Source organism: Balaenoptera borealis, assembly GCF_965194805.1.
Source record: "Balaenoptera borealis genome assembly, chromosome: X".
Classification (NCBI taxonomy): Eukaryota; Metazoa; Chordata; class Mammalia; order Artiodactyla; family Balaenopteridae; genus Balaenoptera; species Balaenoptera borealis.
In genome coordinates, this window is record NC_138881.1 from 20,816,444 (window position 1) to 20,826,263 (window position 9,820).

At 40.7% G+C, this 9,820-nt stretch overlaps 1 pseudogene across 1 annotated transcript; it reads right to left on the bottom strand.

Moving 5' to 3' along the window:
- Positions 1–2,480: 2,480 nt before the first annotated feature.
- Positions 2,481–6,708, bottom strand: LOC309619931 (glycine cleavage system H protein, mitochondrial pseudogene; annotated as a pseudogene). Its single transcript has one exon. The product of its transcript is annotated as a glycine cleavage system H protein, mitochondrial pseudogene (transcript).
- Between the last annotated feature and the right edge of the window lie 3,112 nt (positions 6,709–9,820).

Genomic DNA, 9,820 nt, shown 5'->3' on the forward strand with positions numbered 1-9,820 from the left:
TATTTGTCTTTTTCTGTCTGACTTACTCCACTGAATACAATATTCTCTAGGTACATCCATGTTGCTGCAAGTGGCAATATTTCATTCTTTTTTATGGCTGAGTTATATTCCATTGTCTATAAATACCACATCTTCTTAAGCCAGTTGTCTGTTGGTGGGCACTTGGGTTGTTTCCATGTCTTGTATATTATAAATTGTGCTGCTGTGAACATTGGGGTGCATGTATCTTTTTAACTTAGAGTTTTCATTTTTTCCAGATATATACTCAGGAGTGGGATTGCTGGATCGTATGGTAGCTCTATTTTTAGTTTTTTTAAGGAAACTCCATACTGTTTTCTGTAGTGACTGCACCAGTTTACATTCCCACCAACAGTGTAGGAGGGTTCCTTTTTCTCTACACCCTCTCCAGCATTTATTATTTGTAGACTTTTTGATGATGGCTATTCTGACTGGTGTGAGGTGGTACCTCATTGTAGTTTTGATTTGCATTTCTCTAATGATTAGTGATGTTGAGCATCTTTTCATGTGCCCATTGGCCATCTCTATGTCTTTTTTGGAGAAATGTCTATTTAGGTCTTCTGCCCATTTTTTGATTGGGTTGATTTTTTTTTGATATTGAGATGTATGAGCTGTTTGTATATTTTAGATAGTTACCCCTTGTCAGATGCATTGTTTGCAAATATTTTCTCCCATTCCACAGGTTGCCTTTTCATTTTGTTGATGGTTTCCTTTGCTGTGCTAAAGCTTTTAAGTTTGATTAGGTCCCATTTGTTTATTTTTGCTTTTATTTCTTTTGCCTTGGGAGACAGATCTAAAAAAATACTGCTGTGATTTAGGTCAGAGAATGTTTTGCCTATGTTCTCTTCTAGGAGTTTTGTGGAGTCATGTCTTATAGGTAGGTTTTTTTTTAAAATAAATTTATTTTATTTATTTATTTTTGGCTGTGTTGGGTCTTTGTTGGTGCATGTGGGCTTTCTCTACTTGCAGCGAGTGGGGGCTACTCTTCGTTGGGGTGTGCAGGCTTCTCATTGCAGTGGCTTCTCTTGTTGCGAAGCACAGGCTCTAGGCGTGCGGGCTTCAGTAGTTGTGGCGCATGGGCTCAGTAGTTGTGGCTTGCAGGCTCAGTAGTTGTGGCTCACGGGCTTAGTTGCTCCGTGGCATGTGGGATCTTCCTGGGCCAGGGCTTGAACCTGTGTCCCCTGCATTGGCAGGCGGATTCTTAACCACTGCGCCACTAGGGAAACCCTTATATGTAGGTCTTTAAACCATTTTGAGTTTATATTTGTATATGGTATGAGGGAGTGCTCTAATTTCATTATTTACATGTAGCTGTCCAGCTTTCCCAACACCATTTGTTGAAGAGACTGTCTTTTCTCCATTGTATAGTCTTGCCTTCTTTGTCATAGATTAATTGACTGTAGGTGTGTAGGTTTATTTCTGGGCTCTCTATTCTATTCCATTGATTTACACGTCTGTTTTTGTTCCAAAACCACACTGTTTGATTACTGTAGCTTTGTAATATAGTTTGAAGTCTGGGAGGGTTATCCCTCCAGCTGTGTTCTTTTTCCTCAGGATTGCTTTGGCAATTCTGGGCCTTTTGTGGTTCTGTATAAATTTTAGGATTGTTTGTTCTAGTTCTGCGAAAAATGTCATGGGTATTTTGATAGGGATTGCATTATATCTGTAAATTGCTTGTGGTAGTATGGCCATTTTAACAGTATTAATTCTTCCAATCCAAGAGCATGGGATATCTTTCCATTTCTTTGAATCACCTTCAATTTCCTTTATTAGTGTTTTATAGTTTTCAGTGTATAGGTCTTTCACCTCCTTGGTTAAGTTTATTCCTAGGTATTTTATTTTTTTGATGTGATTTTAAATGGGATTGTTTTTTACTTTCTCTTTGACATTTAATTATTAGTGTAAAGAAATGCAGCAGGTTTCTGTGTATTAATTTTGTGTCCTGCTGTCTTGCTGAATTCATTTATTAGTTCTAATAGATTTTGTGTGGAGACTTTAGGGTTCTCTCTGTGTATAGAGTATCATGAAATCTGCAAATAATGATAGTTTTACCTCTTCCCTTCCAATTTGGATAGGTTTAGTTTCTTTTTCTTGTCCTATTGTTGTGGCTAGGACTTCCAATACTATGTTGAATAGAAGCGGTAAGAGTGGGCATCCTTGTCTTGTTCCTGAACTTAGCAGGAAGGCTTTCAGCTTTTCACCATTGATTATTATGTTGGCTGTGGATTTGTCGTAAATGGCTTTTTTAATGTTGAGCTATGTTCCCTCTATACCCATTTTGGTGAGAGTTTTTATCATGAATGGATGCTGAATTTTGTCAAATGCTTTTTCTGCATCTATTGAGCTGATTATGTGGTTTTTGTCTTTCTTTTTGTTAATGTGCTGTATCACATTGACTGAGTTGCATATGTTGAACCATCCTTGTGATCCTGGAATGAATCCAACTTGATCATGGTGTGTGATTTTTTTTTTTAAGAAGTTGAATATTTTATTATTAAACTGTTTCTTATTTTCCTGCAAGGCTGTTGCTTCACTGTATAAAAATAGCACCAGCAAACACAGTATATTGCAAAATTAAGATAGTAATGTTCTTCACTGGACACTATACAACTAACAAACTTTTCTCCACTGTCATTTCTTTCCAGTGGCAAGTTCATTGAGTATTTTGACCCAATTCCAGGGATGGCTGTAAGCAAGTTACAATATTATATAAGGTTAAAATAGCAATGTTATCCTTGAATTACATAATTTTTATAACTAGTTTTACCACAGATAATTTCAGGAATTCTGAGTATTATAACTGGAGACTAGCCTAAAAATCACAGGGTGTTGTGAAAAAGATGCATAGTGTTTATCTGAAATCATTAGGAAGTTAAGGGGTATTTTCTTCAGGCAACATTGTTTCAAGTAGTTTCTTTTGCTAAAAGTTGCTTTTTAAAAATCTATCCACCACTAATTTAAGACAACTATGCTAGATTAAGTTGTTTCAAACTAGTTTATTTAGGGGTTCCATTTTCACTCCTCAATAGATGTTATGTATTTCTCATATGCTTCTTCACTCATTAGTTCATCTAGTTCTGAAGGGTTACTGAGTGTCATCTTGATCAGCCAACCATCTTCATAACAAGATTTGTTGACAAGTCCTGGATTTCTGCTAGAGCTTCATTAATTTCAGTTACTTCTCCTGATAGAGGAGAATAGAGTTCACTAGCAGCTTTCACATTTTCCAAAGCACCAAATTCCTCTTGTTCAATTTTGTCCCAACTTCAGGCAGACTACAGTAAATAACATCTCCCAAAGCTTCCTGTGCAAAATTGCTGATTCCCACTGTTCCAACACCGTTTTCTGTTGTTACCCATTCATGTTTGTCTGTGAATTTACGACCGGACAGCAGAGCGGGGCCGGTGCGCAGCGCTCGGATGGCGCCCGCCCGCAGTCCCCAGGGCCGCGGCGGGCAGGGCGCGTTGGGCGCGGAGACGGCGCACAGGCTGCAGATCGCGGCCCGCACGCTGCGCGCCACTTGCAGCGCCATGTTCGCCATGTTCGCAGGGGTGCAAAGGGTCTCCGCCTGTGTGATCCTTTTTATGTATTGTTGGATTCGTTTTGCTAATATTTGTGAGGAGTTTTGCATCTGTATTCATCAAAGATATTGGCCTGTAATTTTCTTTTTTTGTAGTGTCTTTGTCTGGTTTTGGTATCAGGGTAATAGTATCTTCATAGAATGAATTTGGGAGTGTTCCCTCCTCTTCAATTTTTTGGACTAGTTTAAGAAGGATAGGTATAAGTCATTCTTTGTATGTTTGGTAGAATTCTTCAATGAAGCTGTCTGGTCCTGGACTTTTATTTGCAGGGTATTAATCATATTGTTAAGCGTTTTTCTATCCTTCTACGTATAAATTTCTTTATAAATTTCAATGTCTTTTTTTAATGTCAAACTCTACTAATGTAAGTATTTTCATATTTGATTTCTCTTAATTTGTATTTGTTTTATATGTTTCCCCTTCCTTTACATTAATCTTTTTGTTTCATTTTGTGCTTCATTTAAATAATATAAAATTGAATTTTAATCCAATTTGTGAATCTTAATTTTTAATAAGGGAGTAGATTCCATTTTTATTTATCATGATCACTAATACATTTGTTTTATTATTCATGTCATATTTTTCTATGCTATTTTAATGTTTCCTTATTTTTTATGTGCGTTATGATTTTTAAATTTATTTTTCTCTTTTGAGTATTTGATTTTATCTTCTTTGTTTCTTTGGAAGGCCTACATATTCCTTTTGATGCTGGTAACTATGACTTCTTTTTTTTTTTTAGCCGCACTGCACAGCTGTGGGATCTTAGTTCCCCGACCAGGGAGTGAACCCCAGCCCTTGGCAGTGAGAGCATGGAGTTCTAACCGCTGGACCACCAGGGAGTTCCCTGGTAACTATGACTTTTAAGTTTTTCAAAAGCATTCTGTGGGTCTGCGGAAGGTCACGTACATAGTATTTTATTTTATTTTTATAATTTATTTTATTTTTATTTATTTTTGGCTGTGTTGGGTCTTCGTTGCTGTGCATGGGGCTTTCTCTAGTTGCGGTGAGTGGGGGCTACTCTTCGTTGCAGTGCACGGGCTACTCATTGTGGTGGCTTCTCTTGTTGCGGAGCACGGGCTCTAGGTGTGCGGGCTTCAGTAGTTGTGGCTCGCGGGGTCTAGAGCGTAAGCTCAGTAGTTGTGACGCATGGGCTTAGATGCCTCACGGTATGTGGGATCTTCCCAGACCAGGGCTCGAACCCGTGTCCCCTGCATTGGCAGGTGGATTCTTAACCACTGCGCCACCAGGGAAGCCCCATAGTATTTTAGTAGCAAGAAAGTTGTCCGTTACTGTTAGGGTCACTTCAGAAGGACTCTGGAGGCAACTTAAAGAAGTTCCCACTAGCCACAGTTGGGATAATTTGAACATCAATAAAAATAACTGCATTGGGGAATTCCCTGGCGGTCCAGTGATTAGGACTGCAAGCTTTCACTGCTGGGCCCAAGTTCAATCCCTGGTCAGGGAACTAAGATCCCGCAAGCCGCACAGCGCAGCCCCCCCCCAAAAAAAAATTGCAGTGGGTCGAAACACATTGAATATGTTTGAATCATGAGTTTATAATACTACCAAACAAACTTATTTTTTGCCTTAAAAAAAAACCTGATTAAGGTAGCAGACTTTCAAAATGGTGGGGTAAGGAGGTTGGGAGATACTCTCCCCGGTGAAATAACCATTTAACTAGTGAAAATTATTCTAAAAACCCAATCATTTAAAGTCTCTGGAATTTGTTCTAAGGACATACAGTGAATAGAGAAACATGTATTCAAGAAAATCTACTACAAACCTTAGTAAGAACCATGGGAGTCTGTGGCATTTGAGCCAAGAACTGCTTTCCATCCCCAGCTCAGTGTGATGGAAGCTCTATTCTTGGAAAATGCAGTCAGAAAGGTGCGGCCCCGTTTCCTCACAGCTCCTGGTCTAGAGCTATGGTTTCACTCCGGAAAGGGCAGGCCATTACCATCTCTCATCACAACCAGCTCTGTGTTGCAGAAGGTATATCCAGGCAGGTGCAGGGCAGAGGGCTGGAGCTCCCTCCCCCTGCCCAGCCTCCACTGTAGGACAGAAGTTCTACTACACGTGCGGGAGGCTGTGTAGTACTGGGCCGTGATCACTCCTGCTCCAGCTTGCTCACAGGGCAAAGGTTCCATAACAGGAGGAGCAAGATGAGAAGACCACGGGCTACTATCCCTGCCCACTTACCCTCTTCTAGAGCAGATGTGTCACTCTGGGAGAAGTGGGCCACCATCCTCCCCTCCCCCCAGCTCAGGTATAGTAGTGCAGAGGTCCCCTTAGAACTTAGACCTGTGCCTGCCACACAGGGTGTGTTTAATATCTGTTCCGTATTATTGTGAAAGACAATTTGGCAGAGCACGCAAATCTTTGGTTACAATCTTTTTCTCCACAAAGTCTAGCTGTTGCTCCATTTTCTTCTGAAAGCTGATGTTGCAGAGAAGCCTGAAACCAAACTGGTGTTGTTGCCTTATAGCAGAGTGGTTAAGAGCTCTGGTCAGACTGCCTCGGTTTGTGTCCTGGCTCTTCAACTTACCCTGGATGTGCGACCTTGGGCAAGTTACTCGACCTCTCTCATCCTTACTGTCGTCATCTGTAAAGTGGGGCAGCTCCTAGACCTCCCTGTCGTGGACCCGTTGGATTTGTTAGCCAAACCATCCTTCCTCTCTTTTATTTGTCTATTTTTTCTCACCCTAACCTGTTAGTTCTGGGACTTCTAATCAGAGTGCCCTCAGCCCCTGGCCAAGTATCTTCCTCCCTCCTCTTGGCCACCGTGGTGGATCCAAGGGCAAGCACAGAACATAAAGACAACCGGTGTCCTTCTGTGGTGAAACCAGAAGAGGGACCCTGCCTTTCTTCTGGGGTAACTGAGCTGGGACAACGTGAGCCCGGAGCTGCGTGTGCCGCTCTGGGGGAAGCCTGCCTGCTCCCACGCGGAATGAGAGAGCTGAGGCAGCTGGAGAGCACAGGAGTCCTGGCAAGATCGTCCGAGTTTCTGAACCCAGTCCCCTTAAAGGCCAGCACCGCCACTTTACTGGAACGCTATGAGGGTTAAACGAGAGCGTTCACGGAAAGCACCAAGTGGCGTGTGGAACTCAAGGTAAGCCCTCAATTAATGATGACTTGTTTTCTCCTGCCGTAATGATCGCAGGGTTTTTTCCCCCCTTGTTAAAAGTTGTCGCCAAATGTGTCTGTGTGTAGGTAGTTCATTTTCCCTGAAGTGTGGCAAGTTCCTGCAGTCTGCAGATACAGATCTTCCTCAAGCTTAGGAAGCCCTTTTTCTCAAAGATCTTTCATTGCATGTCTTGTCTGGGAACAGCGAGTACCTGGGTGCTGGTGCTTCCTCTCTGTTCTCCGTATCCATCGACCGTCTCTCTCGTCGTTCTCTCCTCCACCTGTGCCTGATGAGTTCCTGGGGGCGTGCACGTGGGTGACAGTGTGAATCCCAATAGCGCTTGACTCCTTCCTTGTTCTACCCCCAACCCTCCTGGGCCACAGAAGGCCTGGGAGGACGAAGCCCCTGGCTGCCATGAGGCAGCCCCTTTATCCGGAGGGGTCCCGGGGGGATGGGCTTCGGCCATTTCCCGGGCCAGGGCCTCTGTCTTTCTAGCAGCAGTGCTGGCAGGTACCTGCCATACACGACTTCTCAGTGACAGACTTCAGGCAGAGTCGGGGGAAGAGCGGCAGCTCTGCAGGATCCCACAGACCACTGTTGCACAGGCCTAGCCTGGGCGCTCAGAGGAAATGCAGAATCTCAGGCCCCATTCAGGACCCACTGCATCACAAGGAGCGTTTCTCACAACATCCCCAGGCGATTTGTGTGCCCGTTAACCTTTGAGAAGCTCTGCTCCAGAGCACAGGCCACTTTAACCCTTTTGTTCATAATCCTTTTTTTTTTTTTTTTTGGTCTACTCACAAAGTCATTCTTTACAGCAAAAACCTTCCCAGACTTTATCACCAGACCAGATCATGTCATGTCCTCTTTATTGCTTAGTTCAGCTTCATGTGAATTTTCCCTTAATGTAATGTTATTATCATAAAGTGGGGGCTCCATTGCCAGAGACTAGGAGTCTTACATGCACAGTCCACACTTCACTGAAACTTTAACTTTACTAGGTCAGATTCCTGCTGTGTCCTTGGCTCGCCTCACCTTTTGGAGAATTACGAAACTTTCCACATTTCTGCCAGATGCTTCTTCCTGTTTTGTTCTCAATTTGGGCTGTTTGTTTCTATTTGCTTGATGTCTGTATGCAAAAAACAATCAAAAAACATTTGTGGTTCATGTAAACACAGAGCACAATTCAAATTTGTTCCATATGAGATTCTCTAAAGAAGAATTCTTATGTTTGTAGTTGGTGAGAATATTTTTGCTTTAAACTTAAGGTTGAATGATCATTTCTTTTAGCATATTTATTTAATGTATTTTGGGGTGAAAAGTCATTATGTCATTAAAAAGGAGTCTTTGTTCAAAATGTGGAAGGTTTTTCAAGAGCTGCTTTAACAAACGTTGCTAGCTGAAAGGTCATCCTGTAAGATAGTTATGTTCTTGGCAAAAATTTAAAAGCATTAGCACATCAAGAGTTGGCGAAGGAATGGGGAACTGGGAATTCTCTTCTGCTGGAGGGAATGTATATTAGTACAGTCATTTTGGAAAGTAATATTGAAAATGTACCATATCCAGAAATTTTACTTCTTTATACTCCAAGAGAAAGTCTTATAAATGTGAGCAAAGAGGCATTTACCAGGATGTACTAGTATTTCTTAAAGCACTGTTGGTGTGTGGGCTTGGTTAAATTGCAGATTCCTCAGCCCTATACTGTACCTACTAAAAATCAGAATTTCTAGGAATTGAGGCCCAGGAATTTGCATCTTTAGCAAGGTGTTGTTCCCTTCCAAATTTGAAAAACATTGCTGTTTTCCTAATGTTGTTCTAATTTTATTTATTTTATTGCTTAATTATGCTAACTGTTTTGAAAATAAGTGGTGTTATATGGTCCACAGAAAAGTGAGAAAGGAAGCAACTAATATCTGTAATGCTCGCCTTACTCCAAAGATTCTTTGAAATTTGAAGATAATCTTTTCTTTGTATGTTTATTTGTGTTTGTTTTTTAAACTTGCTATGGAAAATTTCAAATATATACACAAAGAGAATAATGCATCAAGCCCCCATGTGCCCATCCTACAGCATCAACAACTGTCTGCTCAAGGGCAATCTTCTTTCATTTATATCCCCCACCCACTTAACCCTCAACCTCTTTCCCGCCCCCAGCCTCCCAGATTAGCTTGAAGGCCATCTCTCATAGCGTATCATTTTATCTGTAAATATTTTGATAATGTATCTCTAAAAGATAAGGGCTCAAAGATATAATCACACCATCTTTACACTTAAACCAGATTAACAATAATTTGTTTATATCAGCATTTATCCAGTTAGTGTTGATAGCAATCCAGTCAGTGTTCCCATTTCTCTGATTGTCTCATATTTTTATACTTATTTGTTTGACTCAAGTTTAAAATAAAGTTCATATACTTCAATTGATTGATATATTTTTTATGTCTTTTCTCATCTGTTGGTTTTCCCTCCAGTGTTTTTTTCCTTATAATTTATTTGTTGAAGAAAGAAGATCCCATAGTGTTTCCCACCATCTAGATGTTGTCAATTACATTCCCTGTTGTTTCATTGATAAGTTTCTCTGTCCTTACATTTCTTGTAAATTGGCAAAGAGCTAGGGGGTTGATCAGGTTCAGGTTTGATTTTTTTGGCCAGTGCATTGTGTACTTCAATTATGAGGCATATGTCTGGTTGTCACTCTGGTTAGCAGCTATTGATGATTGTTGCTTAGATCTGTTGATTTATTAGTGGTTGCAAAATGGTGATATTCTAATTCTATCAAGCCTTCTTCATGTATTAGTAGGAATACTTCTATTAAAAGAATATTCTTTTCATCAACTATTTGTTTAACCTGAGGTATAGTTCATACAGGATAAGTACTACTTGATCTTTTCCTTTACTAGTTTTCAAAATAATGGTTGGTTCTTTAGTATTCTCCAAAGGTGATCATTTTTTAGATATCAAGATATAATGCGGGGAGGTAGGGAGGTGGGAAGGGGGGCAAAAAAAAAAAGATATAATGCACATGCTATAAAATTCACCCTTTTAAAGTATATGATTCACTAGTTTCTTGTATACTCACAAAGCCGTGCTACCATCA